This window comes from Hipposideros armiger, unplaced genomic scaffold (genome assembly GCF_001890085.2).
Source record: "Hipposideros armiger isolate ML-2016 unplaced genomic scaffold, ASM189008v1 scaffold_745, whole genome shotgun sequence".
In the NCBI taxonomy this organism is placed as follows: Eukaryota; Metazoa; Chordata; class Mammalia; order Chiroptera; family Hipposideridae; genus Hipposideros; species Hipposideros armiger.
In genome coordinates this window covers 121,364-133,912 of record NW_017732095.1, presented here as the reverse complement: position 1 = coordinate 133,912, position 12,549 = coordinate 121,364, and the positions used below count along the sequence as shown (strand labels likewise).

Here is a 12,549-nt window from a genome sequence, read left to right as displayed (position 1 = left end):
CCAGAGGGCCCCGGTTCGGATCCCACATATGAGGGCCAGTGACACTGCCCTCTATAGCTAAGATGCTGAACAACAGCTCAACCTGGAGCTGGGCTGCCATGAGTAGCCAGCAGCCAGCGTGAGCGGCCAGCAGCCACTGTGAGCTGCCGTCCAGAAGCCAGCGACTGATCTGCCTCGCCCCGGGAACAGCGCAATGATGGTGCCAACTTGAGCAGGTGAAGCAACGTCCTCCACAACTAGACTGAAGAACAAAACGGCAGCAACTTGTCTGTTCCCCTTCCCCCGATTCCCCAGCACTGTTCCCCTCCCCCGATTCCCCAATAAAATCTTAAAAAAAAAAAAAAGTTTTTGCTGTGATTTTAACAGAAATTGCATTAACCCAGTACAATAATTTGGGGAAAAGTGACATCTTTACTATGTTGAATTTTCTAATCCATGAACATGGTATGTCTTTCCATTTATTTAGATCTACTTTGATTTCTCTCATCAGGATTTTGTAGTTTTCATAAAAGTCCTATAAATATTTTGTTAGGTTTAAACCTACATCTTTGTTTGCTTATCTTTTAGGGATTGTATTGTATTTTTAATTTTGATATCCACGTGTTCGTTGATAGTTTGCAAATATAAAACTAATTTTTGTGTTTATTTTGAATTGTGCAAGCTTGCTAACTTCACTTATTAATTCCAGTTTGTTTTTGTTTTTGTAGATTCCTTGGGATTTTCTACATTTTTGCAACTTCTTATGGGTAATTATTTCAAAATAAAAAAGCTGTAAATATATGTGGCATAGAGCTAAACCAGTGCTTAAAGGAAAATTTATAGGTCTAAATGCTAATAGCAGCAAAGAAAAAAAAAATCAATTAGCTTTTACTTAAAGCTAATTAGAAAAAGAACAGCCAAGTATATCCAAAATAAGTAGAAGGAAAATAATAAAGAATCACTAAAATAATAATAAATAAATAAATAAATCACTAAAAGGACAAAAAAAATAAAGAAAATCTTTACTTTGAAAATACAATCTATATATATATTTGAAGTCAATAAAATGTATTAACCACTAGCTAGATTGATCAAGAAAAGAGAAAAAATACAAGTTACAAATCTCCATAGTAAAAAAAGAGACATCATTATAAATCATACAATAATGAAAAGGGTAACAACGATCAATATAAAAGAGAAACTCTATGTCACTGAACACGATAACAAAAAATCAATACCTTACAAAACACAAATAACTAAAACTGAGTCAGGACACAAAAATCTGAAAAGCTTTAAAAAGCTAAATTTTTAATTTTAAATCTTCCCACAAAAAAACTTGGGGCCTGGATGAATTCTATCAAAAATTTAAGAAAAACATAATGCAATCTGACACAAATTCTTTCAGGAAATAGAGTAGGGAACACTGCCCAGTACATTTAATGAGGCCAGCTTTATTCCATCACAAAACCAAACAAGGATACTACAAGGAGAAACTACTGAAGAACTTCCCTCATGATCCTAGATATAAATAAAAGTCCTTTCAAAAGTATCAGGAACTCAAACTCAGGAAGATAGATAGAAGACAGGTAGGCACAGGTAGGCAGGCAGACAGACAGATGGATGGATAGGTAAGTAGATAAAAACATCCTTCAGGGCCAAGCAGAGTTCAACCTGAGTGCAAGATTGGTTTCGCATTCAAGTCAATAAATGCAATTCAAAATATTAACAGAACAAAGGAAAAATAACCTCTGGTTATCTCAATAAATACAGGAAAAGCAGTTGACAAAATTCAGGACACATGCATGATAAAAAAAAATTTTATTTAAAAAACTAAAAAAAGAAGGAAATTTCCTCAAACTGATAAAGGGATCTATGAAACACCTACAGTTAACATCACAAGTAATGGTGAATGACTGAATGCCTTCCCCACAAGATAAAGAACAGGGCAGCAAGACTCAGTCTCCCACTTCTATTCAATAGTATACTGGAGATTCTAAACAACAAGGTGGAAAACATTTTTAAAAGGCATACATATTGGAAAGGAGTAAAACTTTTTATTTGCAGACGACAAGATCATAGGGGGAAAGATTATTAAAACTAATAAGAGACGTCAGCTAAACTGAGGATACAAGTTCAATATACAAAAACTATGCTAGCCAACTGTTAGAAATGAAAAATCTTTTAAAACTACTATTTATAACAGCATCCAAAAACATGAAACATTTGATGGGATAGATTTAACCAAGTATGTCCAAGATTTGCATCCTTGAAGTAAACCTCAAGACACTGCCTTTTCCAAGCACAAAGATTTCCTGATGTGATGATGAAATCAGGTTCTTCTGTGGGAAAGGCCCCAGGTCACCTAAGGGCAGGGCTAGTCACCAGGGGAACCATGCCTGTGATTAGCGTGTTGGACCTGTCAGTCCCACCCCCAGACCTCTGGCGAAGGGAGCGGGGTGGAGTTTTCAGTTCAATCACCAATAGCCAATGATGTAATCAATCCGCTAGGTAACACAACCTCCCTCAGAACCCAAAGGGACTGGCTTTGTGGGGCTTCCATGCTGGTGAATACCTGGAGAGTCAGGGAGACTGGTGCACCCAGAGAGCACGAAAGCTTCAAGCCCCTTTCCACACCCCTCGCCCTGTGCATCTCTTCCATCTGGCTGCTCACCAACGTCCTCTATATTCTCCTCTCTGATAAACTGGTAAACATAAGTAAATGTTTCTCCGAGTTCTGTGAGCACTCCAGCAAAGTGAACCCAAAGAGGGGGGCCATGGGACCATCCAGTTTATAGGCAGTCTGTCAGAAGCACAGGTGACCACCTGGACTTGCAGCTGGCGTCTGAATGGGGGCGGGGGCATCTTGTGGGACTGAGCCCTCAGCCTGTGGGAACTCCAGGAAGCTGGTATCAGAACCCAGACCCTACAAGTATCGGAGAATTGCTTGGTATGTGGGGAAAAACACACATTATCAGTAAAATGCACACTAAAACCACAATACAGTACTACCACACAACCTCCAGAAAGGCAAACGTGAAAAAGACAGAAACCAGCAAGTGCTGGCGACAATTGGAGGAACTGAATTCTCGTGCATTTGTTGGTTAATTTGCAAACTGGGTCAACCACATTGAAAAACTGTCTGGCAACTGCCTACTTAAAGGAAGCATACACCAAGCCTGTGACACTACAATTCGTCCCTGGGCATATGTGGAGAAATGTGTGTACATGTCAGCTAGAAGACACCAAGGGTCCAAAGTCAGAGCGGCTTCATCGGAGTAGCCCCGAACTGGAAACAGCCCATGTGCCCATGTGGGGGAGAACAGCTGGACCAACAGGCACCTTGGGCAACATATGCATGCACGTTGGAACACGACCAGCCATGTGGGCTGTAAAGAAAACAGGGAAAGGAAAGGACTGTAACCCTGCCCGTTGGGCCGTGGCGGGCCACGCCACAGGAAGGAAAAGCCAGAAGCAGGAAGTTCTTTCAGAGGGAAGAGGAAGGGAAAGGGAAGGGCTGCTGTGCCCATGGAGCTCTCCGGTACACCAGGGCTCTTCCTGCAGCGCTCTGGAGCCCCCACAGGCTGAGCACTCCCCCCACAGGCCCTCCCGAGGCCTGTCTTGGTTAAGGTCACTGTCACAGTTCTGACAGCTATAAATAAAAACTTCTCTCAGCATCTCTTTGAACTCCTGCTCTGGCACAAGCTCATTGAGAACACCCTGTCTATTGCTTTTTTTAAAACTGTTTCTCTTTATCACACTAAACACTCTAAAAATCCCTACTTGCAGTGTCTTACTAGTCAGACCGAAATGCAGCCATGCCTCATTTTTAATAAGACGTACTACTGATTTCCACGGATGACAAAGCTGTTTCCTCTGTTCTGTGGCAGCAGGGGGCAGAGAATGGACGTCATCCAGGCTCAAGACATCTTGGTCATCGTGTACCAGACACGAGAAACCCACCTCGCCTGGCCACCTTCCCCACACGCTGTCCCCCAAGCATCTTATCCTGTCGTCTCATCTAGAAGTGGAAGACAAATTTTTTTCTCTTTTACTACTCAGAAAACAGAAGTCTAGCCAATAAGAAACAACAGCTGTCATTCATTGCACACTGATAAAGGCTGACCTGAACTTGAAGCAAACGTGGTCAGTCAGAGAGTCTCGGGGAGGCGCAAGGCTTAGGGGAGCCCCGCATCTGCGTAATGGGGAGGACCCTACAGGAAGAACTCTGTAATAAAGCTCTATGGTTCTAACTTCCTTTTTCTCTTCCATAAATACCCCTCCATCTTGGCACTCAGGCCAGTGTGCTAGCCACGTCTGCATGCACTGGGTTGCAACTCTTTCTTTTTTCTGAATAAATCCTTTTTGGTGATGAAACACCTAGTCGATCGTATCTTTCAGACAACACTTACTATGTGCCAGCCCCACTGTACAGAATCCAAGGTCAAGCTGAAATGCCCGTGCTCCCCAGGCCTCCTTCCGTCCCTCTGCGGAGCTCCGCGTCCGTCCTTCCTCTGCTTTCTCGGGTGCCCGCTGTAGACACATTATGGTGTTCCTGCGTTATCCCCTCCCCTGTGGGGCTACCTGCTCCTTGGGGGCGGGGCCATCGCTCACCTGTGTTTACATCCTCAGCAGTCCCTGAGACAAGGCTTTTCAGGCAACAATGAGTTGGGTTGAATTCCTAGCATCACATCTCAGAGCCTCAGCCTGGGAAGGCTTCCTGAAGGAGAAGGGTTAGGCCTCGCCTGGTGACAGCAAGGGCCAGCACATGACGGACACAGGAAAAGAAAGAGCAATCTTGGTGAGGGCTGCGGCAGTGACAGTATTAATTCCAGTGCAGCTCCTGGCCAGGACTGGGGGAGCCGAGAGGCTGATGAGCTCATTGCCGAAGCGCTGGCAAGCATGCTGGTTACTGGCCCAGTCCCAAAAGAATGTGATGTGACATTACCCGCCGTGAAGCTGACTCAGAGAACAAATGACTAAGTTTCCCAGAATCAAGGAGAAGACGCTGGCTTGGCCATCCTTCATTCTGATGCAACCTGCGTTTAATGCGTGGTGACGGATGGTTCCGGCCCAGTCCCAGGAGCAGCTCTGAAGCGGGGGGTGTGTTCTCAGCCAGTCGTGCCTCCCGGTGGGGCGTGAGGACCACTTCGGTGCCCGTCCAATGTCCTACCAGCCGTTCAGAATCCTCTGTAAGCAATCGTCTTCACGATCAGGCTATAAAACAGGTGATTCTGTTTCTGGGAGCTGTGCTATTAAAAGACCAGCTAGAGCTCGTTACCGTCACCTGCCACAGCCCTGCACTTTACGCCACAATTCAAATATGGCCACAAACCGAGGACAATCTCCAAACACAGGGAAATCGAAGGTGTCAGAGGGTACGACATAGGCCTGGACCACCTACTCCACACCTCTGAGGGCATCAGGAAATCAGTCCCCAGGCAGGAGTGCTCCCAGCTCGCCCAAGGGCTAGCAATCCCAGTCATTTCCCACATCTCCATTATTCTTTCATTCTGGGGACTCCTGTGAGACTTAACCAGCAGGAGGTGATGATGGCACTTCACACAGGTAAGCCCAAGTTCACGCTGCCCTCCCTCCTTCCACTCAGCCCAGAGCTCAGCCACAGGCCTCTTCCTGCTGGTCACTAGCGGCGCCCTCACTGATACCCAGTTTCCAGAGAGTCACAGGCTGGCGCAGCTTGTCGTAGTGGAGACGAGAAGGTTTCTGACTTCGCTTCTACCCCCAAGGAACCGGGGCAAGACCCATGCAGGACAGTGACAGTGCTGCCCCTGCGAATGCTTGTGCTCCCAGATGGGAGACATCTCCATGCTAATTTCTCAGGAGCCTGGGATTACTAATATGCCAAGGTCAACGATGCCCTAAGGCCCTGCTGATTCCTGCCTTTGTAGGAAAGGTTCAATCATGTTTAACACATTCTAGGTAATGAGTTAGAAACCTACCCTTATGGTTTAACATGTTTTCTCAGGATGACCTGGGAACTGAAAGGGAAACACAGCTATCAGCATGCCTGCTCCCCAACAGAATTAATCATTCTTACTGCCTCTTCAAGGACGCTCTTTTTTTTTTTTCTTTTTTTTTTAAGCTGAGCCATCCTGCCACCTGTTGGCAGCTCAGCTCGGGCTGGGAATCGAACCACTGCTGCTCAGAGCTCAAACTCTTGAGCGAACTCTTAACCAACTGAGCCACTCGGCCGGCCCTCTTCAAGGACACTCTTATATGATGTTGGCTTTCGTAGGCGAGAGGGTGGCGGTGAAAGCCACAGTGACGATAGGCATGTGGGGCCAGCCCTGACGGTGCTCAGGGGCCAGCAGTGCTGCCCGCTTGCCTTTGTGTCATCAGCGCAAACACCAGTCCGGAAAGAAAGGGATGCCTCGGTAGCATCCTGAAAATATTGTGACCTCGCCTCAGGGCTCCAGGGCCCTGAAAGCCCACAGACTCCAGGGTGTACCGTGAGTGAGAGAGCTGAGGAGCAACACGTCTACCGGTCTCACTCTGAGTCCGACCACTACCGGCTCATAACCAAGAGCCCTGTGACCACGCTTCAGACGGTCCTCCCTTTCGGGGTGGAATTTAGTCCTCCGCTCAGCAGGGACTGCGACTCCTTCTAGCTCCACATTCGAGTTTGGTCCTTGGCCTAATGGGCGCTGCAGGTCCTAGCGCTGGGGCCTTACCTGCGGGTCCCCTGGTGAACCAGCAAAGCCAGGCCTGTCTGTGGGGCAAGCTCTGTCACTAGGCAGATAGGCCCAGGCAGGAGGCAGGCTGACTGACACACCACGGTGCACACTCACTGCACTGACCCCACACCCTGCTGCTCCAGCCGCTTACTGCTGGGCCTGATGGGATGGAGGCCTGAAGCCAGGCTCCCCTCAGCGAGTCCAGGAGAGCACAGGGCCCCACCTCAGCCAGGCTCTGCTCTGCAGATGGGAGAGTCTCTTGGGATCTTGCCGCAGAATGCCAGGCAGTGCGGACACTGCCATGTTCCATGGCACCCGCCGGCCCAGGAGAAGCTATGCCCATGAGATGTAGTAGTGCCCAGAGGAAGGGAAACAGAAATGACTGGTTCCGTGTGTCCAAAAGCAAAAGGCCCCTGGCAACCTCAAGAAGAACAATTTCTCAGTATGTAAACAATCTGCATCATTATTAGCTGTTTAATTAAGGAGATAATTCATCAAGTCTAGAAAACTCAGCAACAGGTCGATCAAAAGAGGTTCTGGAAGACATTAGTGAGAAACATCGTTCTATTACAAAATCTCCTGTGTTTAAAATTCCAAGAAAACTCCAACTGCCAGCCTGGGACACTAAGTATTACAGGCGATTATTCATTGTCACACTGCAGATGACTATCGGCTGCACCCTATGAAGTGCCACCACCTCAGACTGTTTCTTATGTGCGTAGAGGGTAATGATGAACAGAGTTTGGAACTCTCTGAAAAAGCACCCAGCTCAGTAACACTCACAGAGGGACATGTCACTGGCCTCTTCCTTCTGTGAGGCTGTAAGTTTCCAGCGCTGGCTTGGGTACATTACAGTAGGAGCACTTGGCCTCAAAGGATGAACTTAGTGTGCTACATAAATTATTAATCCCCAAAAGCACTTCAGGATGAAATAATAATGCCTTATCTACCAGAGAGCTTTACCATTGAGCGTGTTTGCATGTCTATCACCTCATTTCGCTTCCACAATAGCCCCCAGAGAAATACAGGCCAAGTACTCATATCCTCCTTTCTTCAAAGCAGAAACAGACTCAGAGCAAGGAATGGACCCTGGGCCCAGGTCCTGCCTGCCACCAGGCAGAGAGGATACCCTGGAGTCTTCAGTGACTGCAACGTGGGACTGAAAATGGTTTTTTTCATTGATTTTATTTATCTTCTTTATATCCCAACTTATTGCCCCCAACATTGAAGTGTTTTATTTTCCTTCTTGTAAGAAATCTGAAAAGGCTTGATTTCCCAATGTGAATAAAGCTACAAACAAGAAAGACGGACCACCAGGCCATGCCCTTGTAATGTCTGCCCAGAAAATTGCCATGAAGGCATCGCTTCGTTTCCAAGTAGGGGAGAAAGAGAAATAGAAAATGGGTCAAATAATTCCCAAGGAAAGCGTTTAGATAAAATTTTTTCCTCTTTTAAATTCTCTATCATTAAATACACATTTCAACAGAGATGAATGGATTAATTAGATGAATTAAGACAGAATGGATTCTTTGAAGAGGGGCAATGCCACAACAAAACCTTGCCAGGCAGCTGGTAATAAGGAAGCCCTATTTTATGCATTGCAAAGCATCTCCAGTGACCACCTGAAGGCAGCCCACACTCATGCCCAGCCCCCAGCTCAGGGAGAGAAGAGAAGTGGGTAACTGCAGTCTGGGTGACTGCCACCTGCTTTGCTTAACTGGGTACTACAGAAAGAGATGAGCGTAGGCCAAAACGGGCCAACTTGAGAGAGATGGGAAAGTATCTGGATACAGTCAAGAAATGTGGGGCTCACCTAGTGGGAAAAGCCACTCCTCTGCACCCCAAGACAATGATAGAAAGTTGAAAACGTTGTGAGGAGCAAAAGCCCATGAAGACCCCTCAATGGAAGAGAGGATGCAGCTGTATACACAGATTAGATAACAGGGGTTCTCTCCCACCAGTGCCATGCGTTCAGATACCCTGAACAGAAAGACAGAGACAATCATCCTAGGTCTCATATTACTCCTCAAAATAATTCTGCAAATACAATGTCTAGCACCATGATCAAGAAACCGTAGAAATCACAGGAAACAAAAACAGATCCACAAAGACATGAGAAGTTAGAATTACTCAACACAGACTATCAAAGAAACTACACTTGCAATAACATGAAACAAAAAACCCCATTTAAAAAAATGGCCCAAAGGTTTAAATAGACATTTCTCTAAAGTATATACCAATGGTCAACAAACACATAAAAAAATGCTCAACATTACTAATCATAAAAGAGATGCTAATCAAAATCACAATAAAATATCACTTCATATCCATTAGCATGGCTAGTATCAAAGAAACAGAAAAATAATAAGTGTTGGCGAGGACGTGGAGAAACGGGAATCTGTGTACACTGTTGGTGGGAATATAAAATGGTGCCACTGCAGTGGAAAACTGTATGGTGGTTCCTCAAAAAATTAAACACAGAATTGCCATATGAGCCAACAATTCTACTTCTGGGTATATGACCCAAGAAAGTGAAAGCAGGGACTCAAACAGATATTTGTACACCCATATTCAAAGCAGCGTTATTCACTACAGCCAAATGGTAGAAGCACCCCAAGTGTCCATGGACAGATGAATGCGTAAACAGAATGTGGTCTGTACGCAGGGGAATATTATTCAGACTTAAAAAGGAAGGAAATTCAGATACACCTACAACATTATGAGGACATTATGCTCAGTGAAATAAGCCAGTCACAGAAGGACAGATACTATATGATTCCACTTATAAGAGTTACCTAGAGTCTTCATATTCATACAGACAGAAAGTAGATGTTGGGTGTCAGGGGATTGAGGGAGGGGATTACTGTTTAATGGGGACAGTTTCAATCAGCAAGATAAAAAAGCTCTGAAGATGACTGGTGGTGATGGTTGCCCCATGTGAATGTACTTAATACCAATGAACTGTACACTTAAAATGGTGAAGTCTATTTTATATACATTTCACCACAATAAGAAACACTATGTTCTGTGGAAAAGAGTATGGCAGTTCCTCAAAAAATTAAATATAAAATACCATATGATCCAGCAATTCCACTTCTGGGTATATACCCAAAAGAGCTGAAAATAGGGTCTTGAAGAAATATTTGTACATCCATGTTCATAGCGGCATTATTCACAAGGGCTAAAATGTGGAAGCAGCCCAAGTTCCACTGATGGATGAATAAATAAAATGAGCAAACATGGTATAACCACACAATGGAGCATTATTCGGCCTTAAAAAGGAAGAAAATTCTGACACATATTACAACACAGATGCACCTGGAGGACATTATGCTATGTGAAATAAGCCGCTCACAAAAAGACAAACACTGTATGATTTCACTGAGACGAGGTACTTAAAGGAGACAAAATCAGAGACAGAAAGTAAAATGCTGGTTTCCAGAGGCTGAGGAAAAGGGAGAATGGGGAATTAATTATTGTTAAATAGATAGTTTCAGTTTTCTAAGATAAAAGCGCTATGAAGAAAATGATGGTGACGCCTGTACACATGGTACGTAATACCACTAAACTGTACATTTGTAAGTGGTTAAGATGCTAAATGTATTTTACTGCAATTAAAAAATGGAAAAACAAAAAACAATATACTTGCTATGGTCAAAAACATAAATGAGAGATTAGAAGCTATAAGAAGTAATACCTTTTTCTACATTTTAAAAAAATCTAGAACTAAAAAGTAAAAAAATAATGAACGGGCTTCAAAGCAGATTAGGTGCTACTGAAGGGAGGACTGGTGAACTGGAAACTAGGTCAAAAGAAAGTATTCAAACTAAAAGCACGGAGAAACCAAAATCTGGGAAATACAAAAGAGAGGGCATGAGAATATATGGCTGAAAACCTAACACACATTTAATTAGAGTCCTGGAAGAAGGGGAAAGATGAAGCAGAGACAGTATCTGAAGGTAAGGGCAGGAAATTTTCCAGGCTTGTGAAAAATATTATGTCATAGATACGAGAAGCCAACATACCTTAGGGAGGAGGCCTAGTGACACTACAGAAACCTAAGGACAATAAGAAAATCCTTTAAAAGCAAGAGGAAACACGGATTACCGCCAGAGGAACAGCAGGTACATAGACTACTGGCTTCAGAACGGGAAAAATAAAAGCCAGACATGTGGAAATAGACCTCCAATGTGTGGAAAGAAAATAATGCCAACATAAAATTCAGTATACAGAAAAAATTCTTTTAAAAATAAAGGTGAGAGGGTGATGTCAGTGAAAATAGCAAAATAACTACTTCCAAAATTCCTTGTTCCGTAAAAGCAATGAAAAAAATAGCAAAAATTGTCAGACTCAACTTCTTCAGAAATCTGGAAGTTTAACAAAAGGCTTGCAGCAATCCAGTGAACATTTGTTAAAGAAAAACAGCTGAAGAAAGAACTCTGTGGTGTTTTAACTTTCTCTATTGCTGTCTCGCCACCCCCCAATTCCACCTCAACTCTACAGCAGTCCTGAAAACCAACAGCCTGCAATCATACTGAGGACCAGAAACCCTGCAGCCACAGAAGGGGACAGAAGCAGGTTGGAACTCCTGCAAACCCTTATTCCCAAAGAACTGCCATTATTTGACACGGCTGATGGGTTCCACTTACAAGGTTGTCTTTATTTTACCTGAGTCAGAGCTTACCTAGTGCAAAAAAAGCATTTTCCTCACAGGTTTATGTCAAAACCATTAGAAGCAGCTGTTTAATTTTGTAACTACCTCAGACAGTGGACAACAGTTGGAGTAAATAATAAACACATTAACCCAAAAGCTTCAAAGGAAAAGCTGGGGAACGCAATGTCTGCAGGGGATTTGAAAACTCGAACGTATTCCCAGAATCTACAATAGAAGGCTGCATGTGTATGTAGAGATGTGCACAGACGCAAAGCTGTGTGAATGCCCAGGAAAGACCAGAGACAGCTGTGAGTGTTCATGCTGCACTGACTCTGAGGCTCTGTACAAGCAGCCAGTGAGGCTGAGATGGAGCTGTAAAGTGCCGTAAGAGATGGAGCTGTAAAGTACCCGATTACAGCTGAGGTACACCCTAGTATACACACAGCCCCTTGAGAAAGACTGGAAGCCTCACTGATTCCTGGCATTTAAGGGAATCTGTCCAATCATTAGCTGACCACTTAGGCTAGCCAATCAGAGACTTTCAGTGGAAACACAGTGACAAAGAACACAGACTTAACTCAGGAAAGTCACTAAACAAACAAAAACTACTACAACAAGCAGCAGCACAAAAATATCCCAGAAAGGAGAAATGGGATATTCAGAGTTGCCACTATATCATTAAATGCTCAGTTTTCAACAAATCATTATGAGACACACAAAAAACAAGACAGTATGACTCATACAGAGGAAAAAAGCAATCAATAGATAGTCTCTGAGGAAGCTCTATATTGGACTTACAAAGATTACAAGGCGTGATCAACAACTACAGTGAATGTTTAAATTAAAAAAATTATTACAGTAAAAGACACACTACTATTAATCCCCCTCAAAATACTCCCCCTCGCTTCAAACACACTTATCCCATCATTTTTGCCACTTTCTGAAGCAGTTCTGGAAGTCCTCTTTCGTGAGTGTCTTCAGTTGCGCTGTCATGGCTGCCTCGATGTCCTGAATTGATTCAAAACATTTACCTTTCATGGTCATTTTGACTTTGGGGAAGAGCCAGAAGTCGCACGGTGCCAGGTCTGGTGAATAAGGTGGATGAGGACACTGTGATGTTTTTGTTTTTTTTTAAAGATTTTTATTGGGGAATTGGGGGGATGGGAACAGTGCTGGGGAATTAGGGGAAGGGGAACAGACAAGTTGCTGTCGTTTTGTTCTTCA

At 44.1% G+C, this 12,549-nt stretch overlaps 1 protein-coding gene across 3 annotated transcripts in view; it reads right to left on the bottom strand.

Moving 5' to 3' along the window:
- Positions 1 to 12,549, bottom strand: part of PCBP3 (poly(rC) binding protein 3) — a 180,251-nt gene that overhangs the window by 149,718 nt on the left and 17,984 nt on the right. The window contains exons 1-2 of one of the 3 annotated variants that reach the window (XM_019628031.1): positions 4,591 to 4,980; positions 4,389 to 4,509 (exon numbers count right to left, since the gene is read on the bottom strand). The exons of 1 other annotated variant lie outside the window; for it this stretch is intronic. The gene's annotated coding sequence lies outside the window, so the exon portion shown is untranslated. Of the gene's footprint in view, positions 1 to 4,388; positions 4,510 to 4,590; positions 4,981 to 12,549 lie in introns of those variants that run through there. One more of the 3 variants, XM_019628036.1, reaches the window with a different exon arrangement.